This window comes from Callithrix jacchus, chromosome 11 (assembly GCF_049354715.1).
Source record: "Callithrix jacchus isolate 240 chromosome 11, calJac240_pri, whole genome shotgun sequence".
NCBI lineage: Eukaryota > Metazoa > Chordata > Mammalia > Primates > Cebidae > Callithrix > Callithrix jacchus.
The window spans coordinates 119090894-119110429 of NC_133512.1; the positions used below are offsets into that span (position 1 = coordinate 119090894).

At 41.2% G+C, this 19536-nt stretch overlaps 1 protein-coding gene and 1 pseudogene across 1 annotated transcript in view; one reads left to right on the forward strand and one right to left on the reverse strand.

Moving 5' to 3' along the window:
• SND1 (staphylococcal nuclease and tudor domain containing 1) overlaps positions 1-19536 on the reverse strand; it is a 443208-nt gene that overhangs the window by 213614 nt on the left and 210058 nt on the right. The window lies entirely within an intron of this gene.
• Positions 11624-18449, forward strand: LOC103795056 (CD2 antigen cytoplasmic tail-binding protein 2 pseudogene; annotated as a pseudogene).

Below are 19536 nucleotides of genomic sequence, written 5' to 3' on the forward strand. Positions count from 1 at the left end.
TTATCTAAGTTGCTCTTAATACATTAAAATGTATTAGCATATTAAAAAATCTATCCACATATTATAGATTTGAGCACTCTAGTACTAATAACGTTAGCTAAATTATATATTAAACAATTAATTATAATAATTTATAGGCCTTCTAAGGATTCAGAGGATTTTATTAAGGGGTACAGGAGAAATGCTTTGAAAATGTCTGATGATCCCTCCTTTTCTCTCAAGATATATTGAAACATAAAGTAAAAATGTTCATTGTAGATCTAAGGATGTTTCCTTCATTCCTTATCTTTTCTCTGCTACTCTATCCCTAGAAAAACAAAATTTCACAAAAAAGATCAGTATAGGGAGTGTGAATAGAGGTATCAAAAAACACCCTCAGCTTCTCTCAGTCAGTGACAGTGGGAGTAGGAACTGAGAGTCTGTGCAGTCTCTTGGGGGACTCTTCCTCTACTCCACCACCGTCCCAAACTCCGGACTCAAGTCAGTAACCTCAAAGGGTCCTTTTACAAAAACTGATTATAGTCATTCCAAACTTTTGTGCATAATATGGTTTTTAAATATGTGTTTGAAAGCCATTTTCACATGTTAAACAATGGATGTAACAGTAAACTGTCACTGCCCTTTTAACATATCACACTGTTGTACTCTTAATTGGATGCAATGCTAAGCTGTACATCACAGAAGATGAAAATCATGACTACCCTGTCCCTGTCCCTGGCAGGTGGGGCAGAGACATGTGACAGAGGTCCACCCATTAAATGCTTCCACCTGAAGAGTAATACAAAAAAGAGGGGACAGTCAGAATTCATTTACAATGGTGTCCTGCCCCTGTGACACCATGAAGGAGGGTGTCCTGGCCAGACTGCTCCTAACTACAGACAACAATTCTGCATATTTGGCTTTGCAGCAGCCCTATTCTCCATCTATTTTTCCAGGCCTGATGCTCCAGTGAATTCTATCAGCTCTTCATAATGTCCCATATATCTTCCTTTTGTTTAGAACAGTCAGGGTTGTTGCTGTTTCTTGCAAGGAAAAGGATCTTAACAGTACATTATGAGGTTTTATTTCAAGAGTTAAATAATAAGAAGTCCAGCTGGGTGTGGTGGCATGTCCTTGTAGTCCCAGGTACTTGGGAAGCTGATGTGGGAAGAACATTTGAACTTGGGAGTTGAAGGAAGGAATATGCTATAATCATGCCTAAGAATGGCCACTGCACTCCAGTGTGGGCAACACAGCCTGTCTCTAAAAAAACACATACAAAAAAACAAAAACAAAAGGTCCCTAAGAATGACTTGCATAGACCATGATTTCTTCTAAACTAGGAAACATGAGAGCCCAGGCCCAGGTGACATATATAGACCTCAAAAGGTCCTGCAGGCCCAGGTAAAGACATACAACAGGATTTTATCTTCCCGGGCTTGCCCTGTATTACTCAATTCCCATTCAAGCTGCAGCATCTAGGCCAGGTGGTTGGTCAAATCCCACTCCAATTACAGAGTCTAGGAAAGGTGGCTGGGTAGCACTTACTCTTTCATTCTCTGCTTAGGTACTTGGGATAGAGTAAGAGGGAAGAACTCTGTGTTGCTCTGTCACCTCGCCGCTAGCTGAGTAGGAACTTCACGTGTTCTCTCCTTGAACACATACATTTCTGTGAGGTTCCCTAACACACCTGAAATCCAACAGTTTCAGCCACCCTGCTCAGAAAAAAAACAGAAATGCAAGAGAAGACTAGTGATGAAGTGAAGGTGGCTTCAAGGATACTGCCACTGGGTGAAGAATAAAAGCCAGTTTAGAAATATCTGTGATCGGCATATTAAAGGGCGCATATTAAAGAGTTGAGTATCTTAAAGTCAAGAACACATGTATCTCTGGTTTTTACAAAGATATCATTATATTCCTGCAAAGAGATCAGTTTAGGTGCTGGCAAGAGTGAATGAACAAGGTAAATGTGAGGGAGGTCTCTTGGTGGTCAAGAAGGTATTGTCCTATTTTCTTTACATTTCTAACCAAATACAATACCCCAACTACATTCATTTTCCTAGTAGAAAAAGAATCGATCACAGACAGTCAACTGCTTACCAGTTAAAATAATTTCATATCTATAGGTACCAAAAATATATTTGGCTTTTAGTTTAGTTTATTATGTTTGTTTTCTCAAGCTTACAAAAGAGGAAACCAACTTTCTAAAACAGACGGTTCGCCAGTGGCAGTTTTTTTTTTTTTAATAAAGTCTAATGTAAGATATTGTGTCATATCAACACTCTAATAGGGAAAAAAATTCTCATCTAAATTGTAAAAAATAGGTAAGGAGCAAGAAACCCACAGCAAAACAAATGTACATGGCCAAACCGAAATGCTGGAAATAAACACTGATCAATTCATTCTCCATCATCCATACCAACAAAAGAAATAAGTTACACAGAGCATTGACATTTGTTCTTCAATAGTGAAAGTCATGTAATCCGACGCACCTCTTCCAGCCCTCTCAGGCCAGAGAGCAATTCTGAGCCTGTTTCACAAAAGCCTGCATAACACAGAGAAGGGATAAAGAGCAGAAGGTCTGGGCTCTAACCTAGCTCTCTCTATAGCTGTCTTACCTTATGTAAATGTGCTAAGCCGGTGCCAGTTTCCATGCTCACAAAATGAGATGCTAGATCTAAATGCTCTATAAAATAGCTTCTAGCTCAGACATATTACAATGAATTTTTTTTTTTTTTTTTTGAGATACAGTCTTGCTCTGTGGCCCAGGGTGGAAAATGGTGGCACAATCTGAGCTCATTGCAGCCTTGAACTTCTGGGCTCAAGCAATCCTCCTGCCTCAGCCTCCTGATTAGTTAGACTAAAGGTGTTCACTACCATGCCTGGCTAATCTTTTGATGTTTTTTTGTAGAGATGGGTGTTGCTATGTTGCCCAGGCTGGTCTCGAACTCCTGACCTCGAGCGATCTTCCTGCCTTGGCCTCCTAAAGTGTTGGGATTACAGGTGTGAGTCCCTGCTCCTAGCTTATAATTTAATTTTTAACACGAACCAGGATTTACTTATTAATAATCATGAAGCAAATATTCAATATAGATTCATACTTCTATCCATCTTTATAATGACACTTGATAATATTTCAGGGCAACAAGATTGTGTATCATTTCACTGAGCATTAAGCATACATTATGCATTTCTGGTTGTGGACCACTATGGCAGCAAGAGGAGTTCCATTATTTTCAGTGCTAAGATACAGTTTTCTGTAACGGTAATAGATAACAACAATAAATGACTATGTTCCTGGTGTATGTATTTACTACCATACTTATTATTGTTATTTTAGAGTGCACTCCTTCAACTTAAAGAAATTAATTCTTTAATTTTAGTGTATTTTATCACTAAAAATAATGAAAAATCAAACACTCATCTTCACATTTACATACAGTCACACACCACATAATAATGTTTTGGTCAATGATGAAGCACATATATGCAGGCGGATCCCATAAGATTATAATGGAGCTAAAAAATGTGCTTTGGCCTAAAGACTGCATAGTCATAGCTGTGTGGCACAATGCATTACTCCCAAGTTTGTGGTGAAGCTGGTAAAAACACACCTACTGTACTGCAAATCTTGTGAAGGCACAGCACAAAACCAAACAATTACGTACAGACAGTAACGGTAATAGATAACAACAATAAATGACTATGTTCCTGGTGTATGTATTTACTACCATACTTATTATTGTTATTTTAGAGTGCACTCCTTCAACTTAAAGAAATTAACTGTGAAACAGCCTCAGGTAGGTCCTTCAGGAAGTATCCAGAAGAAAGTATTGTAATCATAGGAGATGACAGCTCTATCCACATTACTGCCCCTGAAGACCTCCCAGCGGGATGAGATGTAGAGGTAGAAGACAGTGATATGGATTATCCTGACTGTGTAGGTATGTTTGTGTATGTTTGTGTCTTAGTTTTCAACAAATGAGTTTTTAAAAGTAAATAAATAAATTTTAAAAATAGAAAAGTTTATAGAATAATATTAAAAATATTTTTGTAGCTGTTCGATGTTTCTGTTTTAAGCTTAGTGTTATTACGAAAGAGTCAAAGTTTGTTTTTCTCTACTTGTTTATTTCTTTTTTGAGACAGAATCTTGCCCTGTCGCCTAGACTGCAGTACAGCAGTGTAATCTCAGCTCACTGCAAACTCCACCTCCTGGGTTCAAGCAATTTCCCCTGGCTCAGACACCTAAGGAGCTGGGATTACAGGCATGCACCACCTCACCTGGCTAATTTTTGGATTTCTAGGAGAGACGGGGTTTTACCACATTGGCCATGATTGGCCAGGCTGGTCTCGAACTCCTGACCTCAGGTGATCTGCCTGCCTCATTTTTGGATTTCTAGGAGAGATGGGGTTTTACCACATTGGCCATGATTGGCCAGGCTGGTCTCGAACTCCTGACCTCAGGTGATCTGCCTGCCTCATTTTTGGATTTCTAGGAGAGATGGGGTTTTACCACATTGGCCATGATTGGCCAGGCTGGTCTCGAACTCCTGACCTCAGGTGATCTGCCTGCCTCGGCCTCCCAAAGTGCTAGGATTACAGCGAGGAGCCAGCACACCCAGCTGGAGTCAAAGGTTTTTTTTTTTTTTTTTAATTAAGCATTATAAAAGTTATAGTAAGCTAAGATTAATTTATTATTGAAAACAAAAACTTTTTGAAATAAATCTAATGTAGCCTGAATGTAGTTTATAAAGTCTACAGCAGTATACAGTAATGTCCTAGGCCTTCACATTCACTTACTATTTAATCAAAGATTCACCCAAAGCAACTTCCGGTCCTGCAAGCTTCATTCATGGTTAAGTACCCTTTATACTCTCATTTTACCATGCCTCTTCTATGTTTAGACGTTTACGTACACAAATACTTACCACTGTGTTATATAACTGCCAAAAGTACTCAGTACAGCCACATGCTGTACAGCTTTTAGTATAGGAACAACAGGCTACACCATATAGCCTCCGTGTGTAGTAGGCTATAACATCAGGGTTTGTGTGAGTACACTCCATGATGTTCGAACAATGACAAAATTGCCTAAGGACACATTTTTCAGAAGGTGTCCCAATTGTTGAGTAATGCATGACTGTAGCTTGTTAATTATTACATTGGCCTATCAAGCCTCTCCTGGAAAAAAGATAAGTAGCAGCAATATGTCAATAAAACCATTATGAGCTGTTTCTTGAGTGGTCAGTATGAGCTTAACAATATACTAAGGACCATAGGAGATTACTGCACAGTATGTATTAAGAAGGCAGATGGGCTGGGTGCGGTGGCTCATGCCTATAATCCCAGCACTTTGGGAGGCCGAGGCGGGTGGATCATGAGGTCAAGAGATTGAAACCATCCTGGTCAACATGGTGAAACCCTATCTCTGCTAAAAATACAAATATTAGCTGGGCAGGGTGGCGCGCACCTGTAGTCCCAGCTCCTCAGGAGGCTGAGGCAGGAGAATTGCTTAAACCCAGGAGGCGGAGGTTGTGGTGAGCCGAGATCGCGCCATTGCACTCCAGGCTGGGTAAAAAGAGCGAAACTCCATCTCAAAAAAACAAAAAAGAAGGCAGATGGAGCTGGTGGCTACTATAGTCCTCCCACCAAAAAATTATTCCTGAAAGAATCTTAGTATTTGACTGTAATTTATTCATTTTATAGGTGGCTAAACTGTGACCTAGAGACAGTAAGTAGTATTTAGTGATGGAGTTGGGTTAGAACTCAGGTCTCAAGTCATAAAACAGGCATCCTTCCACCATGACAGCCCGTCTCCTCTGCCATACACAGACTGGAAGTCAACCAGAACAAACTATTTATATAAGGAGTGACTGACACAGATCTCAAGGGCATTATGCTAAATTTAAAAAGCCCATCTCACAGAATCACATACTGTATGATTTCACTCATGTAATGTTCTTGAAATGACAAAACTACATAGAGTTTTCAAACAATTGTCAGAGGGATGATGGGAAAGGAAAGGGGTAGAAGGGGTGGCACTAGGGAGACCTTTGTAATGACTGAATAATTTTCTACCTTCATTGTGATGGATGTGAATTAACAGTTGATAAAATGGCACAGAACTACACAAAGATGCTGTATCAGTGTCAACTTCCTGGTTTTGATATTGTATTATAAATATGTGAGCTCTAACCACTGGTGGAAACTGGGTGAAAGGTGCATGGGATGGGCCTCTCTCTACCACCCTTGCAACTTCTGTGAATCTTTAATTACTTGAAACAAAAAGTCTATGGGATTTGAACTTACTAAAAGGTGAGAAGAAAATCACTAATGACTCTAAACTACATTCTCACTTAGAATAATCAGAATAGTTCTCAGCCAGAATAAATCTCTGAAGATGCAAGTAAATAAAACTTGTTACCATCCCTCTACTCCAAACACGGTAGCGGCTCCTGTCTCACTCAAAGCAAAACCCAAGTCATTTACATGGTCTACTGTCCCCACTGTCTTCTTCGCTAACCTCATCTCCCGCCACCCCCACCTTTGCTCCCTCTGCTCTGGCCCTAAAGCCTTCTTTGCTATCCAGGACCCTTGACCACAAGACCGTGGTCTCTAGCACTGCCTTTGCCTTCTACCGCTTGCTTTTTTAAAACCTTCAGGTCGTCGCTCCTGACACCTTGCCACTGAGACCTCCCTGACTCTTCCCTTACTTCCCTACTAAAAAATTTCCCCTCCTAGCCCTGGAATACCTCCCTCAACTCTTTCTTAGCTTTATTTTACTCTATTGCACTTTTCATCACCTATATATCTTCACTGTTTCTTTATCTGATTGCCCCCACTGGAATGTAAGCGCCACACAAATAAACCTCTCTATTATATTCACTCATTTATCCCCAGTGAAAAGAGCTGGCGCCAAGCAACGTCATGTACTCGACTCAGTAAATAATCTGTTGACTAGAGAGAAAAAAAAAAGAACCCAAACTAAAGTTAAAAAATAAAATAACCATATAATGTTTGTGCAGCCTAAGAATAAGGTGCAATTTGGAAATTACATGCAATGACCTTGAGTTTTACTCACACTTGGAAACACAAGATTTCAAATTCCAAGCCTGGCTTTAGTAAAATGAAACTTGGGAAAGACATTTACCTTTCAAGTCATATTTTCTGTTCTATCATACCAAGGGGACTAACTTGACCTGAAGGACCCCTATGGTCATACACAAAGCTGAAGCTCTAAACGATGCCATATGAGGCATCATCTGTGTTTCGGACCTTAGCCAAGCCTAGGAATAAAGACATACCCCATGGGGAGCCATGGAAAGAATATGAGCATTTATTAACTCAAATACCCTCTATACGGCAGAAAAGGCATTACATAATGGGAATAAAATAGAGATTTGTCACATGGTGCCATACATGCTATGAGTCTTTTCTGTTGTTGGCAGGGTCTGGTTCGTCACCCAGGCTGGAGTACAATGGTACAATCACAGTTCCCTGCAACCTCCACCTCCTAGGCTCAAGCCAGGCTCTCACCTCGGCCTCCTGAGTAGCTGGGACTAAGGGTGCATGCTACCACACCTATTTTTCTTTTTTAAGTAGAGAAAGGGTTTCACTATGTTGCCCAGGCTGGACTTGAACTCTTGGGCTCAAGTGATCCACCCACCTTGGTCTCCCAAAGTGCTAGGATTACAGGTGTGAGCCACCCTGCCTGGCCTACTAAGAGTCTTATTATAAGTAAGCACAAAGTGCTGGGGAAAGACACACACAAGATGCACAATTCAGATGTTAGACAGGATACCTATAGCAAAGCTTTCCTGGGAAATGAAGCACTGAAGGATGAGTAAGAGCTAGCCAGATGAAATGTATTTTCCAGACAGAGAGCAGACTAAGTTCAATAATAATGCATTGAAGCTTTTTTTTTTTTTTTTTTTTTTTTTTTTAAGGAATGGTGAATGAGAGCAGGGGAATGTAACTTTAAACACTGAGAGGTAGGGAGGGAGGCAGGTCATGGCTTCATATACTCCTAAGGCTGTAGAATGATTCTAAAGATCAGATGTGAGTTTCACAAAGAGAATTACAGCAGGAATGTAGAAAATGGAATGGAGGGCAGTAAGACTAGAAATAGAGAGGCTAGTAACAAGAACTGTTGAGTTATTCTATGCTGACAGTACAAACCAGGCAGTGAGGAGAGAAAGGATGAATCTGATATACCAGTAGGTAATCAGGTACCAGGAGGGAGGAGGAAATAAAGATGACACCATGATCTCTAGACTAAAAGACTATGTAAATGGTGACAACTTCAAAAGATGGGATTATTTGAGTAAAGGAACAGCAATTGAATATAGGTGGAGAGCCTGCTAGAGACAGGGAAAGGAAAGTCAGCAGCATCAACATGCACACAGGGTGAATGAGATCACCAAAAGACTGAACAGTGGTAAGAAGCGGGACACAGACAGAAGCCTAGGAAGCATAAATACATAAGGAGCCCTCAAAGCAGACTGAGAAGAAGTTATCAGAGTTGTGGAAGGAAATCCAGAAAAGTATGGTATACTGAAAAGATAGAAGAACACGAGATTTTAAAAGGTAAGTATTAAATACTCCAGAGAGACCGAGTAAAAGTAAAGACTGAGAAGTGTCCTTGCGGGAAGTATTGGTGATTGATGCGGAGGGTTCAAAGCTAGAAGGGAAAGGCATGAAGAGCAAATGGGACAGAATTTAAATGTCTTTTAATTCTTCCAATTAACTTGGCTATGAAGAGAAAGCCCGAAGAAGAAAAGCAGATTTAATAGAAGACTGAAGGACAATTAAAAGTAAAATTAACTAAAAAACAGAATAGCCAACAGCACAAAACCCCAAGGAAAACAAAAGAACTGGACTCCAGAGTATGCAGGCAGGACAATCAGTCTGGAAAGAAGGTGACACTTTCTCAGAGACGGGAAGGCAGGAAATGAGAAAGCAAGCAGAAGGAGGCAAACTGGAAGCTGAGAGAACGAGAAGTTAAAAGCATTTTCCTGATAACCCTGTATTTACTCCAGAAAGTAAGAGATGAGACTGCCGAGAGTGATGGGAAGAGATATAGTAGGGTAGGGGCGTGGTGGACAAAAGCTGTCAAGGTCTAAAGTACCCGTGGTAGTGAGATAACACCATTAAAACAGCATTTATGAAAAATTACTCCAGGAGTATTATGCAGGAGATGCAGAGAGGGGAAAACCTACAGGTACGAAATGCTTGGATCTGCCTTGTTGAGTGTATGGAGTGGAGGGATGGCAACAGCAGAAGGAAAGAACTGAAAAGAGAATTCTTTAACATACAAATAACTAAATCACTACCTTCCTAATGAAATCACTTTATCTTAAAACCCTAAGGGACACCTAGGAAGGATCAAACACCTTTAATTATTTCAGCTCCTGATGGGAATCAAAGCTATTATTGATAGGCAGCCCCTACCTTTTAGGTTCCCCAATGCAAAATGCTATACGCTTCTTGAATTATAGCTCATAAACCAACTTAGTAACCCATGAAATACGAATGACTATGCCTACTTTAAGCACATTTGGAATATTCTCTGTACAAGCAGTGATACATTTTAATGGCTATCCAATCAACCTGGACAACTCCTCAAAATGAGTTGTCTAGATTCTTGGCTTCTCTTCAAGCTCAGTATGTCTGGCTGATAAGGACTCTAACATAGTACTAAAAAAGTTGGGTCTAGCCCACTGTCTAGGCTGTATTTTAATAACCTACACAGGTGATTCCTGGGCACGCTGGAGTTTGGAACCTTCATTTTAATCCCCATTAGAGTGAGGCATGCTGGCTATGACTTGAGAGTAAGACAATACAAATGGAAATGAAAAGCAGGTATGTGGTAAATTGGGAAAAGAGAAGGAGAAATAAAAAGTTGATAATCATCAGCATACAAAGGATAGATGAAGTTGGCCTGTGGGGTGGCTCACGCCTGTAATCCCAGCACTTTGGGAGGCTGAGCTGGGCGGATCACGAGGTCAAGAGATTGAGACCATTCTGGCCAACATGGTGAAACCCCGTCTCTACTAAAAAATACAAAAAAATTAGCTGGGCGTGGTGGCACGCGCCTGTAGTCCCAGCTATTTGGGAGGCTGAGGCGGGAGAATTGCTTGAACCCAGGAGGCAGAGATTGCAGTGAGCTGAGATTGCACCACTGCACTCTAGCCTGGCACCTGGCAACAGAGCAAGACTCTGTATCAAAAAAAAAGAAGAGAGAAAAAAGGATAGATGAAGTTATGATTTAACAAAATACCGCAGCCTGGGCAACATAAGGAGACTCTGTACCTATTTAAAAAAAAAAAAAAAATTAGCTGGGCATGATGGTATGCCCGAAGTCTCAGCTACTCAGGAAGATGAAGTCGGAGGATCCCGGAGGTCAAGGCTGTCATGGATCATGATCATGTCACTGCATTCCAGCCAGAGCGAGACCTTGTCTCAAAAAACAAACAAACAAAAAAACACCCAAAAACCAAAAAACACAAAGGAGAAAAAAAAATTACAGAATCAAGACAGCCCCTTGGAGAACGTGAAGCTGAAGGACTTAATTAAATACATATTTTTAAAATCTTGTACCAAATATAAGGTATGGCACTTAGAAAAAACACAATCCAGTTCCTGCTTCTCATTTCATTGCTGGAGTTCACATCTAAAGATGGACAAACAATGTTTTTGACATCTGTACGGCATCTTTCTTTGAAGAAAAACTGTATGATACAGTAATGCTCTGAGCCACATTTCCTAACTTACTTCCAATCTTGAGCTTCCTAAATTAATCACCTCAAATTCTTTATAGATAGAAGGAAAAGAGGTCCTGTAACTTAGTAAGGGCTACGGCCAAGCATATGTAAACTAGAGCTAATTTGAAGGAACCCAGCATATGTGTAGATGACCTCAGAGGGATACACTAATGTAATCACCAGTAGTGTTTACCTCTCAGTGGAATTCCTGCCTGACTGCTGATCTGGGTGCAAGCTAATTTCCCCCATGGTGAATACTGCTGTTGAGATGCAGAACTCTCCACCATCTGTTACCCAGAATTAGCACAATGACAGATTATCTAATCCCTTACATTTAACAGATACAAATGGTGCTTCTGTAACACCAGTTCACTCACATCCTCATTCATATGGTTTATCCCCACCCTATAAAAATTGGTCCTCCCATCCTCGTGGTGATGGATCTGGTCTGGAGTTTACCTCCAATCTTGCCAAAGAGTCCAGGTGCTTTGCCAGTGAGAAGCTTTCCTAACCCATTTTATTCAGGAGTGGGAATGCAGCTGTTATTCCAGATGCATCTGAAAAGAGGCATGCTGAAAATAAAGAAAAACTGTCTCAAGTAGACCAGCAAAATCCATAGTGCAGGGACGTGCCTTCGATTAGATCACATTAAAAACTTCAACAAGGTATACAAAGAAAAGGGTTAGTCAGTACTGAACTGTTGAGAATGACAAAAGGGAGAAAGACACCAGAAAGAAAGCAGAAAATTAAACTGGCAGCAAAGTAATAAAATTCTAACAGAAAGACTGTGCTGTTTTACAGGTTCAGAAGGGTTCCAGACAGCTGGACTTGGGTAGCAATTGAATAAAATATGAGAATCAGACACCCAGAAAAACAAGGACATGCTCACAGATTCAAAAAGCCAGGGGAAGAACACCATCAGCAAGAAGTGGATGGATAGCTGCTGGTGTCACCAAACGGAAGTGGTGAACTGTTCTATCCCCAGTGACCAGCTCAATCAGAAGGAAGTGAGAAGCCATCAGACTGTTCTGAAAACAGTTTCCAAAACCTGCCATCTCCTCATAAACTGAGCTTTTGATAGGGGTCAAGAGAAAAAGATTACAAGAAAATGTGCTTGCATATAAAGAGTTACCTAATTCCCTGGGGTTGGGGAAGACTTAGAAAAATGGGAGAAGTTTCTTATTTATCCTAAATATCTAACTATTCAAATAAAGTATTTATTAATAATATTTATACATCGTTCAGTACTTTTTTTTGTTTAAGCCATTACATTTCGGAAAAGTTTTGCTGAAGCTGTACTCTGTACAGGTGTATTCAATGCCAGAGCATACACCCTCGATAGAGACACTTTTTGAGGTACTTTTCTCTCACCTTGATATTTTATCATTTGTCTTATAGGTATACCGTATATTCGTATCTCCCCAATATAACCTAAGACAGGGACAGGCAAACTCTTCTCCAGTTTTTGTAGTTACAGTTTTATGGGAACACCACACCCATTTGTTTGTATAGCATCTATGGCTGCTTTAACACTACAAAGGCAGAGCTGAATAATTGCAAGGGAGACCAAATGGCTCTGAATGCTGAAAATATTTACTATCTGGCCCTTTGAAAAAAAGTTTGCCAATCTATACCTTAGCTTTACTGACGCTTTGCATGAGGCTTGTAATGAGGGGGTTGGTCAGACAGGAATAATTTCTATATTAGTGTAAAAAAAAGTTAGCTCTTGCTTTATGATTGTGCCAATATGACCTTCATATACCAGTGACTAATTCACATGTTCAAAAGAAAGTAACTGAGGGAGCACGCTGTAATATGACAGCCTCTGAGAAGACTCTAAGTATAAGGTGACTTCCTCTCCACTAAGCAGTAATTTTTTTTCAGGGAAGAAAGAACATGGCATTTATTCAAGGTATTAACACTCTGGCCATAAGACTCCATAGTCAATAAAATGGCACCTCGCTTCCATGGAACATTCACAATGCTTCCTTTAAGAGTAAGGAATACAACCAACACTGCCTTCCCTGCTTTTAAGAGCAGCAGGAGGTACAGAAAAAAGCTGTTGGGACACTGAACTTGCTGTGCAGTGTTACCTCCTGAAGGTTTTGTGAGGAAAAAATGAATTACTACATTTAGATAGTGCCTGGCACACAGTAAGCATTATGTATGCTGGCGGTCACTGTTGTTGTTATTAATTTTCATTATTATTAGCCTTGCCCTAGTTATGTCACTCCTCCTGGACTCTGATGCCTTGTTTGCAAAATGAGGGAGGTGGACTACATAGTCCTATCAATATCTTTCTACTAAAAAATTCTAAGACTTTATTAGAAGGAAAAAATCCAAAATATAGACATCAAGGGACGTGTTCTCAAAGAAAGCATCTTTTAGGAAATAGTTGAAAAGGTGATGCCTGACTTCACAAGTCCAGAGATCTAGGAGACGAAGCTGTCAGGGCAAATTCTTGCTTCAAATGCAACTGTGCTGGGAAGAGGTCACCCTGAGCTAATAAAGATATCGTGTTCACCTCTTCAGCAGTGGTGCACGGCCCGGGAGAGCACCCATCCATCTGCAACACTCTCAATCATACATGCCACTGCAGAGGCAAGATTCATGGCTCCAGCAACAGCCCAGTGTTATCCAATATGCATGAATTCAAAGTTTTCATCATTTCCAATGGTCAAAGGCCAGTGAGTGTTAAATCCCAGAATACCAGGATTAATGAAGGAGTCATTAAAAACCCAGCATTAAATCACTTCTGTAGCCAATGCTGAGAGTGATGTCTGTAATACATTACAAGCCTGATTAAAAAGAAACAAGTTCCAATTTAGAAATGAATTACCTGATTTTTTTTTTAACTGGTTGGATGGCTATCACAGCAATTTTGTTATTACAGGGGAAAGAGAGAATGGGTAACTTATAAATTATGCTGCAAATGGGGACTTGTCCTAAGATCACAGGGCAAAGGATTCCAGTGCAAAAAACCTCATAGAGACATATTAAAAGGGAGACAAGAGTCCTGGTAATCAGGTCAGATTTTTTTTTTTTTGAGACGGAGTTTCGTTGTTGTTACCCAGACTGGAGTGGAATGGCATGATCTTGGCTCACTGCAACCTCCGCCTCCTGGGTTCAGGCAATTCTCCTGCCCCAGCCTCCCGAGTAGCTGGGACTACAGGCGCGCACCACCATGCCCAGCTAACTTTTGTATTTTTAGTAGAGACGGGGTTTCACCTTGTTGACCAGGATGGTCTCGATCTCTTGACCTTGTGATCCACCCACCTCGACCTCCCAAAGTGCTGGGTTATAGGCATAAGCCACCGCGTCCGGCCCCAGGTCAGAATTTCTTTTGTCCCCTCAAATATTCTAGGGGGTAGGGTGCTGTTAACACTTCGTGCTTGGGAAGTAAATTTGATCTAGAGAAGTTTTAGAACAGTAACAGTCTGATTTTGTTTCCACAGTCCTTGCCTTTAGCAGGCTAGGAAAAGTGAATGCATTCTTCAGCTCCTGCTTTTGGAGCTAATATACATAAAGAAGCATACCTTCTAGAAAAAGACCTCTTAGGTAGTGAAATCAAAGCTAAACTGCAGAAGGTGAGGAGAACAATGTGAGGATTACCTTCTAATCCACAATGAATACTAATGTCTTATCGCTACACAGAGCCTATCAATGTGAAAAAGTCTTCAACAAATGCATTAAAAACAAAGCATGGTGACAAACAACAACCTGGCACAAGTGGGCATGGCCGTGTTCTGCCTATAACTCCGTTCTTTCTTTCCCCGAGTTCCTGCATGTGAAAATCACAGCCTTCAGACTTCTACTTATTGTTTTAGGATATCATGGAATGGTGCACTGAATTTAAAAAACAAAAATGAGGCTGAGGGCAGTGGCTCACACCTGTAATCCCAGCACTTTGGGAGGCCAAGGTGGGTGAATCAGCTAAGGTCAGGATCACCAGCCTGGCCAACATGGTGGAAGCCCGCCTCTACCGAAAAATACAAAAATTAGCTGAGTGGGGTGGCGGCCACCTGTAGTCCCAGCTACTCAGAAGGCTGAGACAGGAGAATCACTTGAACCTGGGAGGTGGAGGTTGTAGTGAACCGAAATAGAGCCACGGCACCCCAACCTGGGAAACAGAGTGAGACTCTGTCTCAAAAACAAAAACAAAACAAAACATGATACCAAGTAGACAGTCAGGCGAAGAGCATCCCTTCGCAAGCAATGATTCTCAGCCACACTCAAACACACAAACCTCAACAGTGCAGGGTGAGGTACAGAAGACAGTTCCAATTCAAAGGATCCAAACCAAAAGGGAAATAATCATTCTTGATTCTTCTCTGCCAATTCATCATACAATGATTTATATCTCCCTACAAAGCAGCCTTGAAGGGTTCTCTATGACTAGGTGATATAATTCTTAAAATATTTTATTATAAATATGGATAATATTCCAGATATTTAACATATAGCACTGGCTAGTTCGTTATACCTGTGCTTGCTGGCTGAATAAAGCCCCTTTCAGAAAGGTGTGAAAGAAAACAGCTAGGGTCATAAATGGGGTTATATCTAGAAGGGCATCAAGATAAAACAGCAAATCTACTCCAGAATATTAGTTTAGATTAAAGGCTGCCAAATAATTATGCTTTGGTCATCAAAATACACATTACTAATTTCATATACATATGTCTATCCCCCAAAATAAAACACCACAAACTCTAGGTGTTCTTGGATATTTAACTATGGGCTTCAGTCTTTACAAACCCGTCAGCTGACACAGAGCCTGAAAAATGATTATACTTGAATTTATTTCATTACCCCAAATATTTATTACTTGAAGATACAGGTCTCTCCTACTGCTAGCAATAGGATAGACAACAAAAGGGATTAACACCATTTACTGCCAAGGATTCCTTCTAGGAGGGTGTTTTAAAACCACAGTAACAATAAACCTCACTAACCAAATAAAATCTATGAATCTGAAAATCAGATAGGGCTAACTAAAAGGAACCTTACAGCTCCAAATTCACTACACCACCGTTCCACTGCTCAGGTAAGCAGCTTAACTAAGGTCACATCAGTGGCTAACGGCAATCAGCTCACTGAGTTAACTGGTGGAAATCACCACGAATTAAACATTCGGGTAAAGTCTGATTACATTAATAAAGAACAAGCACCTTAAGCAGACTTTTGTAAATCCAGACTTCCAAGCAAACCTAATCACTTACAATCAAGAGCCCAGGAAGCAAGAGCTACAAAAGGAAAAATCCACAGCTAGATGTTACAGCCAACAGGAAACTTGCGGCTTTTGCTACTGCTTGTCTCACCCACAAACATTCCCACCAGTGAAATGCCCTCTACCAAGAACCTGAGATGAGGTCTGAAGGAATTTTACATTACTAAGCAGACAAATGTTAAGGAAGCATAATGTTGACAGTACTGTTTATGCCACTTTCAAAAAAGGCCAGCTAAGAGCTTTAGGAAAAGAGGTTAACTGACTTCCAAGGTCACACTTTAACCTGGAGGCAGAACTAGAGATAACCATCTCCCCTTGGCCCCTCCACTGCTCTGACATCATGTACATTTTCCAAACAGAGCTGCTATTGGAGAAATTAATGTTGTAAAAGTGAACTGAGAACGTAAATATTTGTAAGGTCTTTCTTATTCCTCCTATTACCTGTATCAATGCTGCAGACCTAATGTGAGAGCAGAGAAGATTGTGGGTTTTGACACTTGTTTCCTTTAGATTCCCTTTCTCAGTGGTTAACGATATTAGGCACACCACAAGAAACACTAATGCCACACCCCACACCAGACAAATAAAACAAGAACCTCTAAGGGTAGAGATTTACACTGATAAAACATCAAGCACCGGTACTAAGATTTTAAATTTCGGCACCACTATTTTTTGTAAGTGCTCCAGGTGATTCTATCAAGTTTTGGGAAAAACTACCCAGACAGAAGATTCTGTTAACATTACGCTCCTCAAGAAATCAAAGGCCAAGAATGACCTAATACAACCTAAGGCCCCAGAATCATAAATGTGTCATATCACCTGGCCTTCCCAAAGAACAAGGCCCTGAGAATTGTGGGAAGGGAACAGAGCAAACTTTGGTATTATTTCAGGAACAGCAAACTCATTCCTATTGGTTCTATTTAGGGCACAGGAAGCCAACCAATCAGTTGTGATCGCAATCAAAGAGAAGATTCCTCATCTTTGTCTCTGCAGAATGGAACTGCCAACTGCCATGCTGTACTTCCTAGGCAGCTGTGATGACAAGAGCCCCATGCAAAACGTAGACATTATGTAGGGGTGGGGAAGGGTGGCTCTCTGTCTCTCTGAGAAATAAGGACAGAGAAGCTAACTTGTCGCCATTATGACAAAACCAAGCCTACATACCCAGTTTATTATCGGCTCAACATTAAGCACCACTTAACAACAAAACAAAACCAGCCACCCACACAAACACATATCCCAAGTCAGAAAATTACATAATGGCATCTGGAATGATCTGCTCTGACAGTGAAAGCAAAATCAGTCAAACCGACGAGGTCTAGAAAGGTCCAAAATGGAGAGAGGCAGCCCCAGAGAGTCATTTTCACATCCTCTATAGTTTATGTAAATGCAGGTATACACAATCAACGTTTTGTTCAGAGGAAGAAACTGAAGCAATTGTCTAGATTCCAGAAGACTATAATTCTACTCAAGAGAAATACCAAGCCATGGCTAATTGGAAGTCTAACTCTACATTCTTCTACCAAATCCAATCATTCTAGGTAAGAAGAAATTTGTCAGAAGAAACTTGTTTTAGCACATGTTGCTTTTTAGGGTAGAAGTTCAAGATAAGTTTTATTTCGTATTGGTCAGAAAGGAAAAGATGCACAGGAAGAGAATTCCACTACCGTCCATTATGGTTTACGACCTACATACTAGCCAGCTGGCATCACAGAAGCAGGAGAGTGTTTTTGTTCCCCAGAGTCCATTAGGAACTAGACCAAACCCAATGTCAGTGTTGCTAAGGTCCAGATTGTGGCAGCTGCTTTAGATTTGCACTGGATAAACAAAGTACAGAGCTTCTGCAGGTAAAAGCTCTAGAAATGAGACCCCATGCCAGGCCTCAGACTCAGAAGAGGACAGTTTGGGCCAGACCCCAGTGAATGCCTAAGCATTCTTGGAGGGACTTTTGAGGCTACTAATGCCTAGAGAGACAGTGGCTGGGGCACTGTGGGGCCCAGGTAGGAGGCAAAGAGAACAGCAAGGAGCTCGGGTGACCCAGTTCCCCACAGAGACTGGACTGGCTCTCTGGGCTGGCTGACCAGATGGTGTGGGGCAACCTTGGCGTATACCAGGAAACAAGGTAACAGTTGGCCATGTGGCTAAAGGGTTTGGGGTGCCAGACTCTGGGACCCCATAATCCCACACCCCTACCCTCCCTGGACATGTTCACTGAGGAAGGGGTGGAGGGGGAACTGGAGACCCCAACCCCTACCCAGAGAGGAGAAGCAGAGTTGCCAGGAGCCGGTGTGGTGGATGTGGTGTGGGAATGCAAGTGGGAGAATAAGGGGTGCTGAGCTGTACAGGCCCTTCAGCAGAGCCCAGATGCAGACCTGGGTAAGTGATGGCTACTTCCCAGACAGCGTTTGTTGCCAGAAGCTGGACTCCCCAGTGATCAGTTCTACAACTCCAAACACACTGACTTTGACCTCTACACCTGAGTCTGCTAGGGAGTCCAGTTTGGTGGGCCCTTCCTTCCTGGACTCTGGGGAGAAGGCCCCAAGTGTCTCAGGCAGTGAGGAAATTGGAGGCCATTTTCAGGCAATTTCCCTTTCCCAGTAAGAGTCCTTAGTTGTGTATTAGGGCTTTGGCTGTGCTGATGGCCAGAAGCCAGGGGCCTTTTCCACAGTCCCTGCGGACTCGCCTTGATGCCTAAGTGTTTGCTCCCACGAAGATACTCCTTGGAGATGCCTATCAGGTGTCCTGTGGCCTCCCTGACTGGACTCTGCTTGCTGTGTAAACACCACCAATTGCACTACCAAAAAAAAAAAATGAGACCCCACTTACAAAACCAAGTGAAAACAAAAACGCATTAAAAAAAAGTGTCAACATTTTTCCTGAGAATTGGAAACCAGAGTGTTTTTTAACTTAATGATTCATAGTTCGAGTACAAACAACAAATAAGCCCCGCAAAAGTTTAAGGGCTTTGAGACTCTCTCCTTTTCCTTGGAAAGGAAGGGGTATCTTTGGTTCCTTGCTTTGAAAGACAATAAGGCACCACAAAGACTCTGTGGCCAACCTTCATTCAGTGATCTGATCTTTCCGCAGCTGCAGACGGTGCTAAGTGACACATAAAGCAATATAAACATTTCAGAGGGAAATTTCTGAAAAAGTGGTGACGGGAATAAATGAATTGTTTAATCGCTTCATGGTGTGAAAAAAAAAGGAAAGGTGATTTTGTAGTCAATGCCAAGATGATCCCCTTTTCATTGGGAAGGAAGAGGGATAGTGTGAGAATTATAATATAGTTCCCATTACTACTGACCTGATGCGTGATGACTTATAAACTACATTTTGAACACAACAGATGCTCACATTAAAGCAACAGTCTGCTGAATCCCAGTTTATACGTAAGCAGATATATCAGAAAGTCAGAGGGCTCCATGTAAAACATTGGAAATCTGATAGAAGGCATCCCACCTCCCTTTATGAAGCTAATGCTCTTAAACATCTCCCAGTCCTACCATACATTCTTACCTCCAAGATCCCAATATTTGCTAAATCCTTCAAAGTTTCCCAAGTTCCTTT